The sequence below is a fragment of the Poecilia reticulata genome, chromosome 6 (genome assembly GCF_904066995.2).
Source record: "Poecilia reticulata chromosome 6, P_reticulata-male-v2, whole genome shotgun sequence".
Taxonomy (NCBI): domain Eukaryota; kingdom Metazoa; phylum Chordata; class Actinopteri; order Cyprinodontiformes; family Poeciliidae; genus Poecilia; species Poecilia reticulata.
In genome coordinates, this window is record NC_088835.1 from 3,739,778 (window position 1) to 3,752,873 (window position 13,096).

General features: G+C 38.5%; 2 long non-coding RNA genes across 3 annotated transcripts; one reads left to right on the forward strand and one right to left on the reverse strand.

Moving 5' to 3' along the window:
- Positions 1-1,151: 1,151 nt before the first annotated feature.
- LOC145551902 (uncharacterized) lies at positions 1,152-2,463 on the reverse strand. Its single transcript, XR_014087769.1, has 2 exons — positions 1,777-2,463; positions 1,152-1,260 (listed from the first exon to the last, which is right to left on the reverse strand). It is a non-coding gene; the product is annotated as an uncharacterized LOC145551902 (long non-coding RNA).
- A 3,774-nt stretch (positions 2,464-6,237) lies between these two features.
- Positions 6,238-10,888, forward strand: LOC145551903 (uncharacterized). Of its 2 annotated transcripts, XR_014087771.1 has the most exons (4): positions 6,238-10,271; positions 10,390-10,447; positions 10,548-10,590; positions 10,678-10,888. It is a non-coding gene; the product is annotated as an uncharacterized LOC145551903 (long non-coding RNA). The 2 variants fall into 2 exon arrangements; XR_014087770.1 differs by having other exon boundaries at positions 6,246-10,447.
- The last annotated feature ends 2,208 nt before the right edge of the window (positions 10,889-13,096 follow it).

The window sequence follows — 13,096 nt, forward strand, 5'->3', positions numbered from 1 at the left end:
GCCCTCTGCTTTTCTCTATTTATTTACTGCCTCTGGGTTCTATACTTAGGAAACATGGGATTTCATTTCATTGTTATGCTGATGACTGTCAGATTTATTTGCCCCTGAAGCAGAAGGATGTCCATTCCATTAAACATCTCCTGGCATGTCTAGGTGATATTAAAGCTTGGTTGGCTTTGAACTTTTTAAATTGTAATGAAAACAAAACAGAGGTGATAGTGTTTGGACCCAGTGGCTCCTGTGAGTCCTCCTCTGTTGACCTTTGACCTTTGGAGGTACATTTTAAACATGTTATTACAGATCTTGGTTTTAAGGTGGACAGTGATTTTAAGTTGGACAGCCAAATCAGAGCCGTGGTTAAGTCCAGCTTTAATCATTTAAGGCGATTGGCATCAGTGAAATCTTTTCTTTCCAGGCAGCATTTTGAAACAGTGATCCAGGCTTTTATTTCCACTCGACTGGATTACTGTAACGCACTTTATCTGGGAGTCAGTCAGTCGCTGCTCTCACGTCTGCAGTTGGTTCAGATGCAGCTGCAAGACTTTTGACAGGAACTCGGAAGAGGGAACATGTGACCCCTGTCCTGGCCTCACTTCACTGGCTGCCTGTATATTTTAGGATTCATTTTAAAATTCTTATGTTTGTTTTTAAATCACTACATAATCTTTCCCCGGCTTAGCTCTGAGCTTCTTCACCCCTACATACCTTATCGGTCACTCAGGTCAGCAGATCAGCTGTTCTTGGAGGTACCAAGATCCAGAAGGAAGCTCAGAGGGGACAGGGCTTTCTGTCATTGGCCCAAAGTTATGGAACGACTTGCCTTTGCAGGTCAGAGAGGCCCCTTCACTGTCCACTTTTAAAGCTCGTCTTAAAACCCATTTATTTTACTTGGCTTTCAACTCCAGCAGGACCTAGTTTTAAATTGTATGTTGCTTGTTTTTAAACTGTAAGGGTTTTTATTTTTTATTATTGTTATGTTGTGTTTTAATGTACAGCACTTTGTATCAGCTGTAGTTGTTTTAAAGTGCTTTATAAATAAAGTTGGTATGGTATAAAATAATTCTAACAGAGTAAATTATGTTTATTTCATTACATAAGCTACCTTAATACACCAATACTTCAGATGGAGATATTTAAAAATACACAAAAAGTGAAAGAATAAAACATGTATTTATTATACTGGGAACACTGGTCACAGGCTTCAGTCTGCTGGTCACACTGGGAGAACTCAATGACTTCTGAGACGTCCTGGTTCACAGGCTAAAGCCAAGAATAAAAGAGAAATTATCCAAAAGTGAAATAGAAAATACATACGATATGTTTCGTATATGTTTCCTACACATTCAGAAAGACATTTTCAGCATGTTGGGCTCTGACTAGTAGCATCTTTATAGCTAAATACCGACATGGAGAAGCTGAGCTGGAAACAGACTGAAGACCAGCAGCTCCAGCTCTGATCCTGACTGATCTTTACTCACTAAATCCTCTGGTTTTTAATTAACTTCTCCTCTAACAGCGGTTTCTCATCAGCTCTCTCTCATTAGAAAACAGTATGAAAACATTAGCTGCTACGCTAACAATCAGCGGTTATATTAGCTGCTACGCTAACAATCAGCGGTTATATTAGCTGCTACGCTAACAATCAGCGGTTATATTAGCTGCTACGCCAACAATCAGCGGTTATTTCGGGCCAATTTAGCTACATAGGAAATATTTTTCGGTTGTTTAGAAGCAAATTTATGGTTAGGTAAAGTAATTCTGATCTTTCATCCTTACCTGGGGAAGGTAATCCTAATGAATCCAGATTGTTTCGTAAAACGGTTGAAACACACAGCACAGGACTTAAGGAGCTCCGATCGCCCTGTTGCCAAATAGAAGATGGCGGACGCTTTTACATACGTCTCAGCGCTCCATGAGGGGTCTGCATATTAATGTCTATACCATGAAGGATACACCGGACCCATCCTTCAAATCTGGGGAAAAGAAGGACGCATTTGAAGGAGTCTTTGAATTCGGACAGGCCTTGTCGCCACGCTATGACGTAATCGGCCTACAAATCCGTCCTTCGAAGGATGCAGACCCTGAATTCGGACACAGCTAATGTGCCAGTTCAGAAAACATACAACGCAATTCCTCGACACCTCTACCAGGAAGTAAAAACACACATACAGGATTTACTTAACCAAGGTTGGATCCAAAAATCATTCTCCTCATATTCATCTCCTGTGGTGTGTGTGAGGAAGAAAGATGGAAGTTTTGGTCTGCATAGACTACAGACTACTGAACTTAAAAACAATCCCAGACCATTATCCAATCCCTAGACTATAGGAGATCTTAGAAAACCTCGGGGGCAATTCCTGGTTCACAGTGTTGGATCAGGGGAAGGCTTACCACCAAGGTTTCATGAGTGATAAAAACAGACCATGTACAGCAGGGGTGTCCAAACATTTTGCAAAGGGGGACAGATTTGGTGTGTTAAAAATGTAGGGGGCTTGACTTGGCGGACATTCTTTAAATAGAACAGCAATATATTTAAACAAATTTCAGCAAGCCATTCTGTGTTTCACATTTGCTTTTTTATTTTAATTTCAGCTATCTTAAGCATTTCTTTTGGTTCATTTGAAACATGCATGTCATATGCAATTGAATAATCACTTAACTTCACTTTTTTAACACTAACTTTTTTCTAACGGTTAAACAGAAGTAATTGTATTCTATTGTGCAAATAACATTTGAAACATAAAAAGATATCTCACCATTGCAGTTCAATATTTCCAGAATCTTTAAATAAAATAACAGAAATGAGCAAGTAATAGTCATATCAACAAGTGCAGGGCTCATTTGACATTAGTAACTATAAATGTTGATTAGATTTTTAAAAGTTTATTCTGGAGTGAAAACTGAAAACTTCTCTGAATTTATGACTGATTTTGATCTTAAAAAACAAAATTTATTCAGAGACTTATTGTAAATGACAAATGACGTGTCTGCATTAATGTGATGGGTGATACTGAGATCTGGACTGCAGCAAATAGGCCAGGTCTGGCGCAAAGGTAGTGGTATTGATGCTCACGATGTCTCGTAAGTGAGAGTCTGTTAGCCGTGTCCTCACAGGGCTCTTATTTAAGTTCATAACCGAGAATGTCTTCTCACACAAATACGTCGACCCAAACAAGCTTAGCATTTTCTTACCAAATGCTTGAATCTCTCGAAACCTGTTCTTATCCAGCTGTCGGTAAAAGTTGGCGAGAGAAAGCTGCTGGTGCCGACCGCGGCTCTCTGCGTCCCACTGCAGCTCAATGAGCTCCAGCTGCAAAAGGTCTGGAACATCATCTGTGTCCACGGAGAAAGGTGATGAAAAAAGAGCGATCTCCTTCTCAATAGGTGCAAAATCCCGAAAGCGTTGTTTAAACTCTTCAGGCAGAGATGAAATATCTGATGCATACCACCTCGTTTGTGCACTGACATTGCTCCATGGGAATCTGGTCATGATTTCTTGCAGCCTGAAAAGTGCAGTATTGGGTTGGGTCGGCGACAGGTGTCTTTCAAACAGTTGCAGCTTGGTTCCAAAGGCTTTGATGTGCGAATATAGTTGGCTTATGACTGCGTCTGGTCCCTGGAGACTGGTGTTCAGGACATTAAGGTGCTTTGTAATATCAACTAGAAACCCCAAATCAGCCAGCCACATAGGGTCACTTAGTTCTCGCATAGGTTGTCCTTTTTCAGCCAAAAACTCAACGATTTCTTGCCTAAGAGTAGAAGCGTGACAATGCAGAACCCCGACAGAGCCATCTCACGTCAGTGTGATAGACAACATCTCCATATTCTGCATGAATCTCGCTTAGAAACTGTTGGAACTGACGGTGGCATAGCGCTCTGGAGCTGATATAGTTAATAGCCTTTCTCACCGGTTCCATAACATGTTCGTATTGGAGATGTTCAGCACACAGAACTTGCTGATGAATGATACAATGGAGTTTTACAGCTTTACCCCCTTCTTCATTTACTTTGTTACTTATTAGTGTTGCTAATCCACTTCGTTCACCAGTCATGGATGGTGCGCCGTCTGTAATAATCCCAGAAATTTTATTCCAGGGGATTTTCATGTCATCCACGGCAGCGCAAACAGAAGAGAATAAATCTGCTCCTCTCGTTTGGTTTTTCAGGCTCTTGAGGTCAAGTAGCTCTTCAGTAACATTCATTTTATTGCCCACTCCTCTCAAAAAAATAAGTAACTGAGCAGTGTCAGTGTTTTCGTCGCAAGCTAGCGAATAAAAGTCAAACTCCTTTCCTCTGACTCCCAATTGTCTTGATGTCTGATGACACTTCTTCAACCCTGCGTGCCGCAGTGTTATGTTGCAGGCAGACTTTGGCAAACTCTTGCTGCTTCTCAGGACAGATTTTCTTCACCATAGTCATCACGCAGTCTTTGATAAATACACCCTCGGTGAAAGGTTTGCAATGATTTGCGATCAGCGCGGCTACTTCGTAACTAGCCTTTGTAGCTTCTCATTTGACTCTCGGGCTCTTGCAAAATATTGCTGCTGTGAGATTAAACAAGCTTCAAGTTGCTTCAGTTTCTTGCTGTGTTCCTTCACTGTGATCTTGTCGTAAATGTTAGGAGACATGCTAATGTTGCTTCACATTAAGCTCTTTAAAAACAGCCACAGTCTCTTTACAAATGAGGCAGACACAGTTGTTGCATATTTAAGTGATGAAATAGTCTAATTTCCACCCATCCTTGAACCGTCGGCCCTCGCTGTCGACTTTCCTTTTTTTGTTGATAGTCGCCATTTTAGAAAATTGAGGGGAACGAGTCACACGGGCTGCTGCCCTCTAGTGGGTAAATGAGGAACAGCATTTAGTGTGTAAGCTACGCCATATGCAGGTAACAGTACTGCTGCCCGATATATTAATTCTACATGCGGGCCAGATGTGATTGATTTTATGACAGAGGCTGCGGGCCGAATGAAATTTGACAACGGGCTGCATTTGGCCCTCGGGCCAGACTTTGGACACGCCTGATGTACAGCCTTTATAACACCTTGGGGACTGTACGAATGGGTTAGAATCCCATTTGAGCTGACAAACGCCCCGGCTGCTTTTCAGCGCTACATGGAAGGATGCCTGGGGGAACTCAGAGATGAAGTTTGTGTACCTTACTTGGATGATGTATTAGTGTTTAGTTCCACCTTTGAACAACATATCTAACATGTAAGGCAGGTCCTAAAACAACAGAGACAATGTGGAATAAAGTTAAGACCAAAGAAATGTGATTTCTTTAAACGAGAAGTCTGTTATGTGGGTCGCATCATCTCAGCTGATGGATACAAAATGAATGCCAAAGAGGTGGAAGCAGTGAGAAACCTTGTGCATGAGACACCAGCAACTGTAAGTTAGAAAACTCATGGGCTTCCTCGGTTACTACAGAACCTACGTACAGGACTTCTCAAGAGTCGCGGCACCACTGTACAACCTGTTAGCTAAATCAAAGTCTAAGCAAAAAGGGAAACAGAAAGCAAAAGGGATGAGCCAAAAACAAAATCAGTTACCACCTTCCCATCCAGTTCAGTCGACAGAGATCCACCAAAACATCCTGAAAAAAATTGTGGATCAGCTGACAAACCCACCTGTCATGACGTGTCCAGACTTAGAGAAGCCATTTGTGCTTCATGTTGATTCATCAGAGGAGGGCTTAGGTGCAGTTCTCTACCAACGACAAGAGGCAGCACTGAGAGTTATTGCTTATAGGTTCAGAACATTGACAGCTGCAGAGAAAAATTACAAGCTACACTCTGGTATGCTGGAATTTCTGGCACTGAAATGGGCTATAACTGAATGTTTTCATGACTATCTGTTTTATGCGCCTCATTTTGTAGTTTATAGCTGTAACAATCCGCTCACCTATGTCACCAAGACTGCCAAGCTTAATGCCACAGGACACCGCTGGGTGGCGGAGTTGTCAGACAGATTCACCATCAAGTACAGACCAGGTTCATCCAATGGAGATGCAGACTTTTTATCCGGCAGACCAAACTCTATTGACAAAATCATTCAAGAATGTACAGCTGAATGTCAGCTTGAAGTCCTGGAGACAATCAGCAAAGCCATGGAAGGAGAAAACATGGGACAGGTCAACTGGATCACAGCTGTCACGTGTAACATAGACACACTGCCACAGGAAAGCTGCATGTTAGAGCTGATCCAGTCCATTTCAGAAGAAAGCATTAAAGCAGCTCAGAACTCAAATCCAGCTATAAAAAAGACTTCTGGTTCTTAAAAGAACACAGTCATCTCTAAAACACAAACAAAAGCTGAAAGAAGATAAAACTGTAAGACAGCTCCTCAAAGAGGATCATCAATCACCTGCAGATTGATGATGATGGGATCCTCAGGAGAGTGACAACATCCAGATCACAGCTGGTCATTCTAGAGTCTCTAAAACCGATCATCTACAAACATCTGCATGAAGACCTGAGACACTTGGGTGCAGATTGAATGGTTGCCCTGGCCAGAGATCATTTTTATTGGCCTAAATGCGACAGGAAATTGAGCACCACATTACTCAAGTGTGTCGATGTATAAAAAGAAAGAAACCCAGAACACCCATCCAGAGTATCACAACATCTGCTCCATTTGAGATGATCTCCATCAACTACTTGCACTTGGAGAAATGTAAGGGAGGTGAAGAATACATACTTGTTGTGGCACTTCACCAAATATACTCAAGCATATGCAACTAAAGATAAATCTTGGAAAACTGCAGCCAGGAAACTCTTTGATGATTTTATCCCACGGTTTGGATTCCCATCCAGGATACACCACGATCAAGGAAGTGAATTTGAAAACAGTCTCTTCAACAAGCTCCAAAGTTTCTGTGGCATCCGCCCATCTCACACCTCACCTTATCATCCTCAGGTGAACCCTGCAGAACGCTTCAACAGAACTCTGCTTGGAATGGTGCGAACACTCAAGGAGACACAGAAATCAAAATGGATGGAACATTTAAACAAAGTGGTTCATGCCTATAATTCCACTGTTCATGAAGCAACTGGATTTTCCCCTTTTTTCCTTCTCTTTGGTCGTGAACCAACCCTGTAATGAAACAGGCCTGTAATTTGTGAAATCATGTCTATTCCCAGATTTATATAGTGGGATGACTTTCGCAATTTTCATTTTTTTGTGGAAATATTCCTGTTTGAATTGACAGGTTACAGATATATGTTAGCGGTTGAATAATTTCCACAATCACCTTCTTAATTATTATCACATCGATGCCGTCATAATCAGTTGACCTTTTATTTTCACATTTATGTACTATATCTATGATCTCATTTTCCTCCACTGCTGTAAGAAACATGGAATCTGGATTTCTAACTAATACATCATTTAGTATTTCATGTCCTGTGCTGCAGGATTTCCTCAGCCAATTTAGGGCCCACACTTACAAAGTATTTATTAAAATTATGAACTATCTCTTCCATGTTATTTAAATGTTTATCTCCATTGTTTGTAAAGTATTGTGGATAACTAACATGTTTGGAGTTTTTTCTAATAACACTGTTTAAAATATTCCAGATACCTTTAATATTTTTTTTATTTCTGTCCAACTGTTTACTATAATAATCTTGTTTTGCTATTCGTAAAACAGTAGTCAATTTGTTCTTATATTTCTTGTATTTATTTTCTGCCCCAGTGGATCTATGCCTTATGAAGTCTCTATATAACTTATTCTTTTTTTACAGGCATTTTGCAATCCCTTTGTGATCCATGGAGTTTCAGAATATTTATTTGCAGAAATAGACTCTACATTCGGACAATTTTTCTCATATAATGATTTAAAAATATTCAGAAAATTATCATTTTCTCCCAGTTTTGTTTAGATAATTCATCTTTAAATACATTTATAGATTTTTCCGTCCTTAATCTTTTAATAATTGGATTATTTTTGGTCTTGACTTTCATGTGCCAGATATCACAAACAACAAAAACAGGTAAATGATCACTGATGTCATGAACTAACAATCCACTTATTGTGTTGTCTATTAAATTTGTAAATATGTTATCTATTAATGTAGCTCTATTGGCTGTGATTCTGCTAGGTCTCGTAATTTGAGGGAAAAGGCTCAGACTACATGTAGTATTAATAAACTCTTCAGTCAATTTGTGATTGTTGACATTCAGCAGATCAATATTAAAGTCCCCACAAATAAAGTAGTTCTTTGAAGTTATAGCTGTATGTTTTCTCAAACCATTCTGTGAAGAGATTCATGTTAGAACCAGGAGTCCTATATATACAGATAACAATTACATTTTTATTTTTTTCCATATATATTTCAACTGTTAAACATTCAAAAAGATCTTTAACCACATTAGTCATGTTTTCAATTTGCTTATATCTAAAACTGCTGTCTACATATACATCTACTCCTCCACCAATCTTTCCGTCTCTATTAATATAACTAAATCCATAACCATCTAATGCAAAATCGGCTCCCTTGTTAGAAGTAAGCCAGGTTTCAGAGATAGTGATGACACTAAAAGGTTGTTTAAATTGGCTTAAACAGTCCTTGATGTGGTTAAAGTTCGCATATAAGTTTCTGCTGTTGAAATGTATTATGGAGAATTTATTGTCTGCATTAACTGTTATATTGTATTGTTGAGTCGAGTAGTAGCAACAGTTATTCCCAATGTTATAGAAAAAGTTGTTTTCTGGGTCCAAATCCTTTTCCTTGTCCTGACTCTTATATTCAGTGTAGTCAAAAGTTTTCAGTTCCGGGTAATCAGCTTTAGTTAGAGGTGTTAATGTTGTGTCCATAGATGTTGAGGACAACATGTTGTTTAACTGACACATGGTGATTGAGTGTCATGTGCAATCACCTGAGATCCCAGAAATAACGCAAAGCATTCAGTTGTACTTATCCAGGTCAGCGATGTCCCGAACAACCAGAACCTTTGCCTCCTCTGGAGTTCCATTAAGTTTAACGAAAACCTTACAATTTGTTGTCCATGTTGATTGAATCCTTCCTTGTTTTCTCAGAAACCGAGCCTTTCTGGCGACATCAGCATTCTTCTTGGTCAAGTGCTCATTAATAAATACATCAGATCCTTTCAGCAATCTGCCTTGTTTTAACAGAGCAAACTTGTATTTCCTCTTTGTGAATCTCATGATGATGGCAGATTTATCACCTTTTCCTCTTCTCGGAAGCGGGTGGCATGCTTCCACAGTGTCACAGTCCACCTCTATCCCCTTGGTCCGGAGGAAAGAAGTCACCTGTTTCTCTGTGGAGTCGAGCACTTCGACCGATGGTTCACCAACCGTACCAGGTGCAGCCACTGCGCTGGCATACGAACAGGGCTTAACTCTAAGTCCAGTGATGATCTTACTGTATTGCTCCAAATCGGCCAGTCGGTTCTCCAATGCAGCGATTTGTTTATCCTTTTCCTCATTAGAAAGTCTCAACGACTTCACTTCTTTCACTAAGTCCAAAATGTTGTTTTGATGCAGCCGTATAGCTGTCACTTTCTCCGAGAGAAAATCCAGGGATTTCTTAATGTCATCAAGATCCTCTGAAGCTTGAGTCTTTCTGGGTCCCATTCTCTTTCAATTTCACTTTTTATTTTATTTATTTAGTCTCCAATGCAAATTCCCAGCCACTGCTTACGAGTTACCTTCCAGATTTCCACTGCTTACCGGCTTCCAGTTAGCTTATAGTTAGCTTTCACCGCTTACAGGCTAGCTTCGGTTAGCTTTGGTTAGCCGTTAGCCCAACCGCCACCTTTCTTTTGTCGACACGGATGGTCGACAATGATCAGAGTCTTCTTCTTCACTTGGATCAGCACCGGCTTGAGCTCCTCGGGATACGCGAGGCTGACTCTAACCTTGGATTGAGATCTTCTTTAGCATAGCTTGGGTCGGGTCTCACAGCGGCGCTTCCTCGCAGCTGCTTTCAAATGGTGAAATGCTTCAGCTTCCACGAGTATTGATTCATATACATAGTTTGCTTAACGTACGTTTATTTGTTTGGACTATTTATTATCTTAACCTAACATTGAAACTGTCAGGAAAACCTGGAGGCCATTTGAGTTAACATTATTTAGCTGCAGGTCGTTTTCTTTGAGTTTTTGGCTGTAGGCTGCAAAATGGGGGAGTAGCTGTGCTGGACCGTTGGCTTGATCTAAGCCACAGGTGTCAAACTCCAGCCCTGGAGGGCCACTGTCCGGCAACATTTAGATGTGCCGCTGCTGCACCACCTGAATAGAATAATTAGGTGATTAGCAGGACTCTGGAAAACATATCTACACAATGAGGAGGCAATTAAGCCATTTGACTGGTGTTTTGTACCTGTCGCACATCTAAAAACTGCCAAAATGTTTTTTCTTTGTCAGTGTGTCATGTTGATGACTGAAGCCTGTTATGAAGACTTCAACACATTTCTTCAGACAGGTTGGCACGACTTTTAATGCTGTCCAAATCTTTTTCTATAAGCTGACTAATTTTTTTAGTAATTATTTCTGACTTTTTTATGCTTTGTCTTGTAAACCAGGTGGGCAGATTAATTTGAATGACTATGACTGTGACACACACAGGTTAGTCTGATTTGTTTTGCTCACACTACTTTGTAAAATATTTATTTATCCTAATGTTTCTGCTATATTTCTTGTTTTTCCTTCCAGGCTGAAAGTCTTCCTCCTTCATATTGGTGAAAACAAGAGCAGCACCAAAGACACTTCACTATCAGTGACCGCAAGACCATCCATGGCTGCTTCCAATGAACTTTCAAAGCTTCACCTTCAGTGCAAAGTACCATAAATGTATGACCTTTGTTGTATATTGCTGTCAGTGCTGTTTGATGTTTTGAAATAAAAGTAGATTATATTCTGCAAATGGTGCTGGTGTTTTTGGAGCCTCTAATGTCTTAAAATTAATTTGGAGATTATTGATGGGCAGTAGTTTCTGGGGGAAAAAAGGTTTTAATTTCCCTAGTGGCTTTTGGTAGTAAATTGACAAAAAAAAGTGGGTAATGAGAAGAAGGGGAAAACCGGGAAGCGAACCCATGAGAGCCGCATTGAAAACTAGAGCCTTCATATGCGGGTTGTGCTTAACCCCTCTGCCACCACAGCACACCCTGACAGTAGAATTTCAAAACTCAGATTTCTATGTTAATATATATTTTACACTGTTCGGTGTTGGATTAGCACGTTCATAGTGTTAACTTTTGACAATATACAGTAGTTTTTGGGTAGATTAACACTGAAGTGTATTTGATTTCAGCTACTGTGAGTGTTGATTCAACTCTATCACAAATAACACTTTCAAAAGTGTAACTTCTACACCATCTCGTGTGGACCTATATAGACACCTTAAAAGTGTAAAATTTAACTCTGTAGGAGTTGATGGAACACTTTCAAATTTGCTGTGTATTCTTTTGAACCACAGAAGTTCCTTTCATTAGTGTATTTAAGTATTTTTATTTACACTTGGGAAATGATTTCAGACGTTTTTGTTAACCAAAATGGCTTTGGCTTGCATTTATGTTTGTCTATTTTGACACAGTGAATGTGATTTTTATATATATGATTATTTATTTTATTCTACTGACTGTTTATAAAGGAAAGTAAAAAAAAATACTAATTGGACAAAACAAAAGAAAAAGAACAAAAAGAAATTATGCATTGCTATGGCATGCCTCTAACAAAAAGCAGAACATGTTGAATTGTGATATCGTTATTGAGGTATTTCAAAATATATATATTTTTTATATTATTTTTGGGAAGATCGGCTACCCCTAACGTCCATATGACTTCAGTGTGTATGTAAATGTGTGTATTTTGGGGGGTTGAAATAACAGCCCATCACCAAGCCAGTTTCAGGTCATCTATTGTCATTTGATTTTGGAGAGTTAACAAAAAATTGACTTTTTTGTTACCAACAAAACAAACAGTTGGTAACTGTTTGTTTTGTTTTTTTTCCCCAACATGGATTATGTTAGGGAAAAATGTTCAATATTTTTATTATGGTAATTCATTACCATAATAATGGTAGTGAATTACCATTATTATGGTAATAATATTATGGTAACTACAATTTTTGTAATTGTAGTTACAAAAATTGTTTTGTAACTACAATTTTTCTTTAAAAATATATATCCAAGAATCTTTGCCAACACTGTTACCATATGGTTCTCATTAAAGCTGTGGCATCAAATTTATATGTCAGTTACATATACGTCATGGAATGATGTCACTTCACCTTACTGATAAAGAATAAAAAATCCATACATACATACATACATTTTGCAGTGTTTACTGGCTAAGTTATAATAGTCTTCAGTAATAAATGTCCCAATTATAATTTAATTGGCACATTTTATACCTAAAAGAATGATAGTTCTTAAAGAGTTTTGGTAAGAAATGTTTGTTCCTACACAAACAATCCTGTTAATAGTTAAGTTTTTTTCACGTTCTATGTATTTTTCAGTGAGTATTTCAGAAATATCTCAATCTGACATATTATGGAAATAAGAGTTTATGTTATGAAATAAAATAATTTAGTCTATTTGAATTTCTTGCTTTTTTCCATGTACTATCTATGATGTCCATACCAATGTTGTATTATACTGTAACATTTTTTTCCTGAAAAAAAAGTAAGAAAAATATGTGGATAATGTTTAACACTTATTAATTTATCAAAGTTTATTGTCAGTAGAATAAAATACCTAAAAATAAAAAGGAAATTAAGTCAGGGTTTTTTCATATCTTAAAATGGCTAATGCACATTGAATTATACAGCCATGTAAATATGTTCATGAATACACCCCTGTAAATATGTGTTTATCAATGCCAATATATAAAAATTATTGATCAGAATCAGTTGTATCAAATGTAAACATTGTGCTCTTTATCTCAGAAAGTACAAAACAATAAAATAATCACATTAAAAGTTAGAAATGTTGTCTTTTGCGCTTTTCTATTTTATTCCCAAATGTGTGTGTGAGAGAATATGTCAGTGATAGGCATTAACTTAAAATACTTTGTATAACGGTTCTTTATGAAGTTCAGTCCATTTACTTGTATTAGCTTACTGGCAGATCCA